Genomic DNA, 12,970 nt, shown 5'->3' with positions numbered 1-12,970 from the left:
GACGTCCGGCACTGTACGTGCCGGCTTGTCCCCTGGGTTGTTGACAAAACTTACCAGCTCTCGGATCTTTTCTTCGCAAATCTCAACGCTGTAGCGTTCGAGATTTGCTTTCTCCTCCAAGGAGAGACGGACGAGGTGGGACACCACGTCTCGTATGGCCGGCTCAGTTAGCACCGGCGGAGCCTCGGCTCCCTGTGCCCGGGAACTCTTACCCTCCATTGAGTGGTTGAGATTTACGCCCGAAGTCAACAACGTTAGCTGTGGTTAACGGCAAATTAGCTTTGCTACTGCACAGGTAACGGCTGTACCTGTGTCTTACAAACCTCTCGGTTTCGTTAATTGCTCGAGCTGCACCCTATCCAAGTTAGTCAGATGCGTCTAACACCTTGGCGAGCAATATTGTTAGTGTCTATTAATCGTAGTCAGAAATCTTAACACAGCGTGTTAATCATGCGTAGAATGCAGGGAAAGCAAGGCACTAACCACTTCACAACTGATTTCACACCACAAGTGACTTTGTTCGACAGTGCTGAAAAAGTGTATCTTGAAAACCAATTCTGGGAGAATAAAGTTAACGGCTACACCTTAAGTGAACGATTCAGGATTATTTTGTGCAGTTATTCGTAACAATGCTGGTTTACAACAGCCTCACACGGGGCACCATTATGTTGGGGTCAGCGTGTGATCAGAATATGCAAATTACCCTAGTGGTAGGCTACCGGAAGGTTCTACCCTGTCAGAGGTAATTTACATATAAACGAATCGCCAAACAGAAGTAAATTGTTATTTACGGGTTGACAATTACTGATCACTAGCGGTAGGCCACCAAAGTAATGGATTACTGGAGTAATAGATTACTAAGGTAATGTACCAAGTGTAAGTTATGCAAAGCTATAAAGGTTGATTGGAGTAAATAGTCAGTTATCGGCCAACAGCTTTGAGCTAAAAAGGGTCGCCTGACGGGAGGAACCTCCACGGGGTCCAATCGCGAAGGCGGTCCACCAGTGGCACGACCGGTCAACAGGCGTGACGGGTCACTCCTTTGTTGACAACTGCGGGTCAGTGGCGTGACCTACCGAAGCGCCTGTGGACCCACAGGAGGCGACTCGCTGGAGTAACCGGGGAAAAGCTCAAGCTGCGAAGGCGTCACAAATGGCTATTGACCTATCAATGAACAACGGTACTTGATTACGAGTGATGATTAAATTACGGAGAGCAACCTATGATTCAAGTTATCAATGAAACAAACCTGCGATTTGTAAGTCAATAACTGAGGGGAGGCTGAATTACTTCGGTGGAGTGGACCACCGAAGGTGATCTGCAAGTAATTTAGAATGGATTGTTAATCAAACAAGTTTGGTTATTTATCTAATAACAATCGGGAGTAATCAAGGAGGAGTTGGAATTAATTAAGTAAAGTCGGGGTTTACTAATTAAATACAATGAGTTATTTGAATGAGCTAAACCATTGAAATTGAATTAAATGCAGTTAGGATTATTAATTGGATAAACTTGCGCTTTATGAATTAATAATACTGGATAATTGGATGCTGAGATGCACGAAAACCACTTAAAAATGATTAAAAGCACTCTTGAGTATTAATTGAATAAATTGACTAATTTATTAATTAATAAAGCATACAAATTATCTATCTGCAACAAAAATAAATGAACAATAGCTTAGAGACAATTCAAGTTGTGATTAGGTTAACTGGGTAACAGATCAATCAATAATAGTGCGGGTAATTAACCACAGAAAATGCGATGAAACACTTAAAATTATTTAAAAGCAATGCGGGTTATTCCCGTGGAAAACCTGCATTCATTCGCCAACGCCTCCTAGGTGTGTTAAATTACCCAAAGCGTTAAAATCATTGAAATTGATTTAAACCATTCAAACTATTAATCAATTGAATATTACCGTTACTTAATCAAAGTCGGGGCACCAGCTGAAGTTAGGGTCTTAAACGAAACATCAGTCTTAAAAAAGAAAGTTCAATTAAAATGTTTAAATTATTATTTCTGATTGAAATGATAATCGCAATTTAACTGAAGCAGGAAAGGAAGGCTGTAAATCCGAGCACTGACTGTTACAACCAGCAGTTGTCGCTGAAAAGCACACAAAAACCACCAAGAATCGTTCAATTCAACTATTAAGTGTTTATTAACAAACGTCTATTCCTAAATCATCAATCTATGAATCACATCTAATCAATAAACATCAAGCAAGATCTCATAAAACAACACAATACAAAACAAAGCCGGCTAATAAAGTGTGTGTGTGTGTGTGTGAGTGTGTGTGTGTGTGTGTGTGTGTGTTCGAGTGTGGGGGAGCGATGTGTGTGAGTGGGTGTGTGTGTGTTCGAGTGTGGGGAGCGATGTGTGTGTGTGTGTGTGCGGGTTTGTGGAGCGAAAGGGGCGTGACTTGGTGAGGGGGTAATGACCACGAACGTCCACCAGAGGGAGGTAGACGTCGGCGGTCCGGTGTAATCACCCGATCTGGCCACTAGGTGCGCGTCGGCGCGCGGGGCAGTTGTGATGACTTAATGCAACCACCAGATGGCGGTACGAGCGGTTGCAATTACCCACGCGACTACCAGAGGGCGCCAAACGGCTCGGCGACCCGGCGAGGAAATCGATGTGATTACCCACCCGGTCACCAGAGGCGCTCGGCGTGCTCTGCCTGGGATAGCGTGACGTCACTGAGCTCCGCACGGGCCGTAGCCGTCGGGAGCGCGCCGGATTCCTTGTGGCCGAGAAATCCGAGCCGCAGTGAACTACACACGGTCCCAGGGACGCACTGAAAGGAGGCGCTTGGAGGCAGCGGCGGCCGTACCGTGCGCTGGTTAGTGAACAGGGAAACAGAGGAGAAGAGGAGAGAGAGAGAGGAGAGAGGAGGGGGTGTCTGACTGTGTACACTGACGCGACCGCCTCAGCTACACGTACAGAGTCCAAAAACGGCTGTTCAGGCAGATATGGACTCTGGGAGCAGAAGCGTGAGCTGAGGATGAGGAGGCTCGCGCGTGCGTGCGATGATTCGCGTGGATGGCCGTCCACGCGTAGACACAAAAGTACTCAGAAACAGGGATCGGCGTCCCAAAGTTACAAGTACCAACAATAAACACACAGCAATAATAATATCACGTTATTCTAATTCCTGCCCAGACTCTAAGCCTTACTTGGTTGGACGAGGGGGAAACGTGCTTCCGTGGCCAGGTGAAATCCGTCGATTTGTGGCCGCGGGCGGTTCTCTGGCGTCCCAGAAAATAGAGACCTGACGTGGACTACGGAGGGGAAACCCGTAGTGTGATCCGAGGGGCGATCAGCAGCTTCTTGCGGTGAGGGGGGGGGTGAAGAAGCGATGCTCAGGTCGGTCTGCAGACGAGCGTGCGGTTGCAGCGCGCGCTCGGGGTCCGGATGATGCAAACAAAAAGGGGGAAGAAAAAAAAGAAGGGGAAACCAAAAATAAAGGGAATTCCCGCTTTTCTTGAGCTCGTCCAGCGAGGTGAAGAAAATTCAGGCCCGGTCCAGGTGCGTTAACACGAGGCGCTTTGTCTCCTTACGAAAAGGTGCGTCTGGGTTGACGCGATTTCGTTTTGGAAGAGGCTGGATCTCTTCCCGGGCCTGAATTTATACCGTTATGATGTCTTCCGGGCTCCCCGCGGCGTTGGCCGTGGTTCAGCCAATCCACGCGGGGTTGGCTTGCGCGTCACCGGGCCGGTGACCCGGTGATGACGGGATTTTGGGTCCCCCTGCCGTCGAGCCGCAGTGCCGCAGCTAGAGGGGGGGGGACCCGGGGGGCCCCCCAGGGGGGGGTCATGTGATCAATGGCGAATTTTCCAGGGTTGAGCACATGGTTTCTTTGTTCTCAAAGAAACGTGGCTCACCCCCCTCCTCGCCCCCCCCCCCTTCCTCATGAGGGTGAGTGAACAAAGGATTTTGGCTCCAACATCCCCCCTTTGTTCCGAAGAGTGGGATGCAGGTCACAGTCTTTGGAGCAAACCTGGGCCGAACAATCCATAGAATCTGTGAACGTCCCCATGTCCTGTGAAACATACTGTCCTTCTCTGTCCACCAGTTCACATGTGAGGTTATTTCCTGAGCAGGCTGGGCTAGTCTGGGCAGGCTAAGGCTAGTCTGGGCAGACTTACTATTTCTATTCTAACTATCTAAGCACACATACATTTCATTTCTTAAGGGTCGTCACCAGTGAGCATGAAAGAGGTAGGAAAGGGACAGGAGAGTGAGAAATAGGAAGGGAACGGGTGGTTAGGAAAAGGGTTAGTAGGCCGTGCCTTCACCTCTTGGTTGGGTGAGGGCTGGCCTATTGTGTGTTTGTGGATGGGCCCACAAAACGTGGCGAGACCAGGGTCAGGGAATCCAGTCGGGCCTGTAGTTTCTGGATGTACTTGTACATCGCGTACGCCACTACGGCCGTGATGATCCAGCCACTGAGCAACATTCCGAGCGCTGCCATGCTGATGGGATGGTCTTGGTATGGGTGTCCACCTGCCCGCCTAGGGAAAGTAGCTGAGAGCCCTGTGGGCTTTAAATTGAATTTAATCAATTTGGTTCCCTCAGCCAGAAGCTGGCTTTGGAGGGTGGCATCAATTGTGAAATTGTGCCCGACGAATGCATCCATCATCTCAATCTCCACCTCGTGTCGGTCGGCATCGAGATGATGGAGGATTATGTCGTCAATGTGTACTGTAGCCCCTGGTGGGACATTGAGGAATATTGTTTGATTGGGCAGGGTGAGCTTGGTGGCTATATCATGGCGGTCGTAGGACATGGTCGCTTCAGAATGAGGTGTGTTGACGAGCCATCGACTACCTGCTCTCTCTACTCTGGTCTCGGTTCCTTCATCTTTGATGGACAAACTACCTTGACATTTCTGCTCCGGGGCGTCTGCCCTCAGCCCACATAGATAGTTGGTGACATCTCTAATGAAAGGGTTGCTGGGACAGATCCAGTGAATGTCTTTGGTGTTTGTGCACATGCTGAGATTGGGGACCAGGTAGAGTGAGGGGTTGTCGTCGTGGTAGGCGAGTGTGGGTGGCGTTCGGAGGTGTACGTGTGTGTTACCCTCCCAGAATCCCACATTCAATACGGTTTTTAAACGGTACACATTCTGCTTTTCAATGATTGGTAGGTTTAGGATAAATCCTAACTCTAGGTTCTGTGGGTTCACAGAGATCGGAATAGCACTGCCGAGACTATATGCCAGATGTACCTGTGAAGGTTGTACAACAGTGGTGGTAGTGGTCTTGAGAATCTGTTCAACCAGTGTTAGTGGAACTAAGTACGTGGGGATCTTCCCGGTACTGAGGCTACTCACGGAGGAACTGACTTCTCTAAGGAGATCTTGCATAAGATCCCTGACTATTCGCACATACGTTATGTCCTCACTGACGATACTTGACAAGGTTGTTAAGGCATGCAAGGTGTTATTGATTAAAGCAGAATGCAAGTTTACAGTGAGTATGGTTCCCTGAACCGTTTTGGTCAAGCCTTGTAACTGTTCACTCTGTATTAGGAGTCTCTGTTGGATTTCCGGCATTTCTTCTTCGAGTTCCCCGACATGTCTCTGAAGGGCCTTCAGGCTGACCGAGTTGGCTGCGGAGAGGCCAATCGAGAACAGCGAGCCGATGCCTGCTGCTGCGGAGAGCAGTGCACCGAGGAACCGCTTGGGTCGCTTACCGTCGCTGAGGTCTTTCTCAGTGACCATGAATTTGTCCAACTGTTCAAGCATGTGAACCGTTGCCTGTTTCGCATGCTCGATGGTGTCGGTGGTCTGGATTCCGCTTAGCCTTCCCTCAGTCAGCTGGGGGGGCTTGCGGATGTGGTTGCGGTATACATCCCAGGGGTCTAGGCGCACGTAGAACCTCTGGGTGTATAAGCCGCACCGGGTGATGAGAAGTCCAGGCGACCCCTGAAGGATGATGCCCGTTGGGGGGCCTGGTTCAACTATCACCATGGATGAGGTGACTCGGAGGCTGAGCAGGATGCCAAAAATCCAAGGGAGATCCGCTCCTATGTGACAAGGAGGGCGGAGCTGCGGGACGACACTCATATAGTGCATGGCTTTCTTCTGCCCTATCTGCACGGAGAGGGCACATACACCAGTTGCTTTGATTAGTGTCTGCGGCGACCCTGCAGCAAGCAGGCGATGGCTGTGCTGCACTTGGACAAGGAGTGCGTTGTGTTGGCACAGATCCTTTAGAAGATCGGCATCAATGGCAGATTTCTCTGACCACAGAGCCAAGAGTGTCTCTGGGACCAAGGTCCCATTCAGGTGTACCCCCCCCACGATGTGGGGATTGTATAGTGGAGATCCATCGTTCGCCAGTGCGCATAGGAATGATGGATGCTCTCTCAGAGACTGATAGCTCCTAGACTGCCGCGACTGCTGGCCGTGAGGGAGCATGACAAGAGGGGTGTTTGAGCCAGATTCTTTGGAAGGCGTACACATGGGATTAGAACTTCTGGACTCGATGGCAGCGTTCATGCTGTCAGAAGAGGGAGGGTCCATGTCTGGACCGATTCGAGTCGGGTTGCGTACTTGGGCCCAAAGGTACCCGCGACGGCAATCGATCAGTGGGGCTAATCGGTTAAGGAGATCTTGGCCAATGAGTAATGGTTCTGTGTCCAGCGTGGTGACATAGATGGGATGCACCAAAGACATCTCTTGGAAAGTGACATCCACCCAGACGCGTTGGGTGATGGGTGAAGTGTCCTGAGTGAAGCTTCTGATGTTAATGCTGCAAGCTTCGACCTGCAGTGGCTTTCCAAGAGACAGCAGAGCTCTCGCAAGCTCGGCGAAGGTGGCTGAACACATTAGGCTTATTTCGGACCCGGAATCTAACAGCGCGAGGGCGTTTACACATCCTCCCACCACCACGGATGTGTAGATGCGGTTGGCGTTCTCTCGGTGCACGAGATTGCCTAAGAAAGTCAGGAACGGCAAATCGGTGGACTGGGAAGCTGTCGTTCTTGAACGTTCTCCCGCCTCACCTGTTTCTCCCCCCCACCCGACAAGGTAAACCTTGTTTGTGGTGGGTCGGGGCCGCCGCTCTAGTCAGGAGGGAGGGGGCCTACGTCCCCGTCCCCTTGAGGGGGGGTGGCGCCCCCTTTGGTTGGACAGGTCCAAGTTCTGTACAGCCTCTTTGATGCAGGTTTGAACCCACTGCTGTAGCTCAGTCTTTAACTGGTCAGCTCTGTAGCGACCGTGGTCCCTTTCCGAACCTTTCATGTTCCACTTTGAATTCGGGTCGGGCCCTTTCTTCGGTTGGAAGTTTTGTTCTGACCTGGCCCATTTTCCACCCTTTTGATTCGGTGGAATACCCTTCTGGCTCTGTTGTCCCCCCTTTTGATTTGGTTGTGCGCCTTTCTGCTCAGACGGAGAGGGTGTACCAGACCCTCCTCCAGCATTCGTTCTGGGTGTCGGCAACTCATCGCCCTCAAGCCTCAAATCCGTGTTTTCCCTTGGCTCCATTTCCAGGACCCTCTGGTCAATGTCAGGCTTCTTACCCGGGCATTGACGCAATTCCCACACCATCTGCGCGTGCTGGCGCAGTTCCTTCATGGTGGGTTTGGCGGTCCTGCAAAATAGAGCCACATCGAACCTCCCACTGTCGTGGAGGTTGTTGACAAACAGAGACTTGAAGGCGTGATCTTCCTCCAACCCCGGTGCATTGCGGCCTTGGAAGTAGGCCACTCGTAGGCGCCTGTAATACTCCTTTGGAGGTTCAGACTTCCGTTGGGTGATCGCGAATGCACCAAACGTTGCCGAAGCAGGGTCATTGTACAATGAATACTCTTCCCGGAGAGCCTGGCAGAGGGTGGAGTACCGGTCTCGGGTGTCTGGCGGCAGGGATTCCATGAAAACATGGACTGTTCTGGACGTTGTTTTCCAGAGAAGCTTTAGCTTCTCCCGCATGGAAGGACGTGCGATGTCGAGGAGGCAGCGTTCAACCTCACGGAGGTAGTCCTCGATACTCGCGTCCTTGTTGCTCGGGTCAAAGCGTTCGATGTCCTTTGCGAGGGATTCGAGCTGGCGGGTCCGGACATCCCACCCCCTCACGGGACTGGGGCCGTCAGAGTCCTCTGACGACAGTTCCCCGTGGACTGCTGTCTGACGCGGGTCGGGGCCGCTAGGGCCATACAAGGGAGGTCTACTGGGGTGTAGAGGCACCCTCCTGGACCCCTGCTCCCGACTGCTAGCGTCGCGTGGGGGCTGCAGATGGGAAGGAGTGGCGGAGTCGTCGAAGCGCACCGTGCTGCGGCTGCGCGTGGGCTGAAAAGAATCACCATCTAAGCTATATGAGGCGTCATACCTCTGCGTTGTGGCGCATGAGGAGTCGATAGTGCCAGACCTCTCTGGCGAAGCCAGATTACGACGACCCCAATTAGGGTCACGTTGCGCACCTAGGGTGGCAGTGTAAAGCTGGTGTCGGAGATTTTCTTCCCTCTCCATGCCCATCGCGATTAGCGACTGAGCTTCTTCTAGGTTTTCCTTTAACTCCTGGATCTGAGGCTCACTCTCTAGTGTGCACTCATCGACCTTCGTCTCCTTATGAGGAGGCAGAGCCCGTTGCTTCTCGGGCTCTGAAGGCTGATCCTCGTCCTTGGAGGCGTCCAGCTCCTGTCGGAGGCGAGCGTTGTCCTTGGATAGCCTCTGGTTGTCCAGACGCAGCCGATCCGTACGCTCCTCCGCCTCCTTTGACTGTAGCTCTGCTCTACGCTGGTAGAGCAGGCTGATCTGGCCCAGGACGTCCGGCACTGTACGTGCCGGCTTGTCCCCTGGGTTGTTGACAAAACTTACCAGCTCTCGGATCTTTTCTTCGCAAATCTCAACGCTGTAGCGTTCGAGATTTGCTTTCTCCTCCAAGGAGAGACGGACGAGGTGGGACACCACGTCTCGTATGGCCGGCTCAGTTAGCACCGGCGGAGCCTCGGCTCCCTGTGCCCGGGAACTCTTACCCTCCATTGAGTGGTTGAGATTTACGCCCGAAGTCAACAACGTTAGCTGTGGTTAACGGCAAATTAGCTTTGCTACTGCACAGGTAACGGCTGTACCTGTGTCTTACAAACCTCTCGGTTTCGTTAATTGCTCGAGCTGCACCCTATCCAAGTTAGTCAGATGCGTCTAACACCTTGGCGAGCAATATTGTTAGTGTCTATTAATCGTAGTCAGAAATCTTAACACAGCGTGTTAATCATGCGTAGAATGCAGGGAAAGCAAGGCACTAACCACTTCACAACTGATTTCACACCACAAGTGACTTTGTTCGACAGTGCTGAAAAAGTGTATCTTGAAAACCAATTCTGGGAGAATAAAGTTAACGGCTACACCTTAAGTGAACGATTCAGGATTATTTTGTGCAGTTATTCGTAACAATGCTGGTTTACAACAGCCTCACACGGGGCACCATTATGTTGGGGTCAGCGTGTGATCAGAATATGCAAATTACCCTAGTGGTAGGCTACCGGAAGGTTCTACCCTGTCAGAGGTAATTTACATATAAACGAATCGCCAAACAGAAGTAAATTGTTATTTACGGGTTGACAATTACTGATCACTAGCGGTAGGCCACCAAAGTAATGGATTACTGGAGTAATAGATTACTAAGGTAATGTACCAAGTGTAAGTTATGCAAAGCTATAAAGGTTGATTGGAGTAAATAGTCAGTTATCGGCCAACAGCTTTGAGCTAAAAAGGGTCGCCTGACGGGAGGAACCTCCACGGGGTCCAATCGCGAAGGCGGTCCACCAGTGGCACGACCGGTCAACAGGCGTGACGGGTCACTCCTTTGTTGACAACTGCGGGTCAGTGGCGTGACCTACCGAAGCGCCTGTGGACCCACAGGAGGCGACTCGCTGGAGTAACCGGGGAAAAGCTCAAGCTGCGAAGGCGTCACAAATGGCTATTGACCTATCAATGAACAACGGTACTTGATTACGAGTGATGATTAAATTACGGAGAGCAACCTATGATTCAAGTTATCAATGAAACAAACCTGCGATTTGTAAGTCAATAACTGAGGGGAGGCTGAATTACTTCGGTGGAGTGGACCACCGAAGGTGATCTGCAAGTAATTTAGAATGGATTGTTAATCAAACAAGTTTGGTTATTTATCTAATAACAATCGGGAGTAATCAAGGAGGAGTTGGAATTAATTAAGTAAAGTCGGGGTTTACTAATTAAATACAATGAGTTATTTGAATGAGCTAAACCATTGAAATTGAATTAAATGCAGTTAGGATTATTAATTGGATAAACTTGCGCTTTATGAATTAATAATACTGGATAATTGGATGCTGAGATGCACGAAAACCACTTAAAAATGATTAAAAGCACTCTTGAGTATTAATTGAATAAATTGACTAATTTATTAATTAATAAAGCATACAAATTATCTATCTGCAACAAAAATAAATGAACAATAGCTTAGAGACAATTCAAGTTGTGATTAGGTTAACTGGGTAACAGATCAATCAATAATAGTGCGGGTAATTAACCACAGAAAATGCGATGAAACACTTAAAATTATTTAAAAGCAATGCGGGTTATTCCCGTGGAAAACCTGCATTCATTCGCCAACGCCTCCTAGGTGTGTTAAATTACCCAAAGCGTTAAAATCATTGAAATTGATTTAAACCATTCAAACTATTAATCAATTGAATATTACCGTTACTTAATCAAAGTCGGGGCACCAGCTGAAGTTAGGGTCTTAAACGAAACATCAGTCTTAAAAAAGAAAGTTCAATTAAAATGTTTAAATTATTATTTCTGATTGAAATGATAATCGCAATTTAACTGAAGCAGGAAAGGAAGGCTGTAAATCCGAGCACTGACTGTTACAACCAGCAGTTGTCGCTGAAAAGCACACAAAAACCACCAAGAATCGTTCAATTCAACTATTAAGTGTTTATTAACAAACGTCTATTCCTAAATCATCAATCTATGAATCACATCTAATCAATAAACATCAAGCAAGATCTCATAAAACAACACAATACAAAACAAAGCCGGCTAATAAAGTGTGTGTGTGTGTGTGTGAGTGTGTGTGTGTGTGTGTGTGTGTGTTCGAGTGTGGGGGAGCGATGTGTGTGAGTGGGTGTGTGTGTGTTCGAGTGTGGGGAGCGATGTGTGTGTGTGTGTGTGCGGGTTTGTGGAGCGAAAGGGGCGTGACTTGGTGAGGGGGTAATGACCACGAACGTCCACCAGAGGGAGGTAGACGTCGGCGGTCCGGTGTAATCACCCGATCTGGCCACTAGGTGCGCGTCGGCGCGCGGGGCAGTTGTGATGACTTAATGCAACCACCAGATGGCGGTACGAGCGGTTGCAATTACCCACGCGACTACCAGAGGGCGCCAAACGGCTCGGCGACCCGGCGAGGAAATCGATGTGATTACCCACCCGGTCACCAGAGGCGCTCGGCGTGCTCTGCCTGGGATAGCGTGACGTCACTGAGCTCCGCACGGGCCGTAGCCGTCGGGAGCGCGCCGGATTCCTTGTGGCCGAGAAATCCGAGCCGCAGTGAACTACACACGGTCCCAGGGACGCACTGAAAGGAGGCGCTTGGAGGCAGCGGCGGCCGTACCGTGCGCTGGTTAGTGAACAGGGAAACAGAGGAGAAGAGGAGAGAGAGAGAGGAGAGAGGAGGGGGTGTCTGACTGTGTACACTGACGCGACCGCCTCAGCTACACGTACAGAGTCCAAAAACGGCTGTTCAGGCAGATATGGACTCTGGGAGCAGAAGCGTGAGCTGAGGATGAGGAGGCTCGCGCGTGCGTGCGATGATTCGCGTGGATGGCCGTCCACGCGTAGACACAAAAGTACTCAGAAACAGGGATCGGCGTCCCAAAGTTACAAGTACCAACAATAAACACACAGCAATAATAATATCACGTTATTCTAATTCCTGCCCAGACTCTAAGCCTTACTTGGTTGGACGAGGGGGAAACGTGCTTCCGTGGCCAGGTGAAATCCGTCGATTTGTGGCCGCGGGCGGTTCTCTGGCGTCCCAGAAAATAGAGACCTGACGTGGACTACGGAGGGGAAACCCGTAGTGTGATCCGAGGGGCGATCAGCAGCTTCTTGCGGTGAGGGGGGGGGTGAAGAAGCGATGCTCAGGTCGGTCTGCAGACGAGCGTGCGGTTGCAGCGCGCGCTCGGGGTCCGGATGATGCAAACAAAAAGGGGGAAGAAAAAAAAGAAGGGGAAACCAAAAATAAAGGGAATTCCCGCTTTTCTTGAGCTCGTCCAGCGAGGTGAAGAAAATTCAGGCCCGGTCCAGGTGCGTTAACACGAGGCGCTTTGTCTCCTTACGAAAAGGTGCGTCTGGGTTGACGCGATTTCGTTTTGGAAGAGGCTGGATCTCTTCCCGGGCCTGAATTTATACCGTTATGATGTCTTCCGGGCTCCCCGCGGCGTTGGCCGTGGTTCAGCCAATCCACGCGGGGTTGGCTTGCGCGTCACCGGGCCGGTGACCCGGTGATGACGGGATTTTGGGTCCCCCTGCCGTCGAGCCGCAGTGCCGCAGCTAGAGGGGGGGGGACCCGGGGGGCCCCCCAGGGGGGGGTCATGTGATCAATGGCGAATTTTCCAGGGTTGAGCACATGGTTTCTTTGTTCTCAAAGAAACGTGGCTCACCCCCCTCCTCGCCCCCCCCCCCTTCCTCATGAGGGTGAGTGAACAAAGGATTTTGGCTCCAACATCAACATGCACAAGATATATATTATGACGGAGCTGTGATACGAGGAAACTTTGAGTGAGATTCACTGAAAGAAGTGACGTTAACTTCAATGCTGAACAAGCGAAGCACAAGTTAATGTCAGATACTGAAGAGCATGCAGCTTCATGTGAGGTGTGTGTGTGTGTGTGTGTGTGTGTGTGTGTGTGTGTGTGTGTGTGTGTGTGTGTGTGTGTGTGTGTGTGTGTGTGTGTGTGTGTGTGTGTGTGTGTG

The 12,970-nt window shown here is 50.4% G+C and overlaps 1 protein-coding gene across 1 annotated transcript in view; it reads left to right on the top strand.

Annotated features, from left to right (window-relative positions):
* bcar3 (BCAR3 adaptor protein, NSP family member) overlaps nucleotides 1–12,970 on the top strand; it is a 71,908-nt gene that overhangs the window by 21,789 nt on the left and 37,149 nt on the right. The window lies entirely within an intron of this gene.

The sequence above is a fragment of the Lipophrys pholis genome (genome assembly GCF_963383615.2).
Source record: "Lipophrys pholis genome assembly, chromosome: 10".
Lineage (NCBI taxonomy): Eukaryota > Metazoa > Chordata > Actinopteri > Blenniiformes > Blenniidae > Lipophrys > Lipophrys pholis.
Note: the sequence above shows the minus strand (reverse complement) of the source record. Positions and strands in the feature narration are given on the sequence as shown.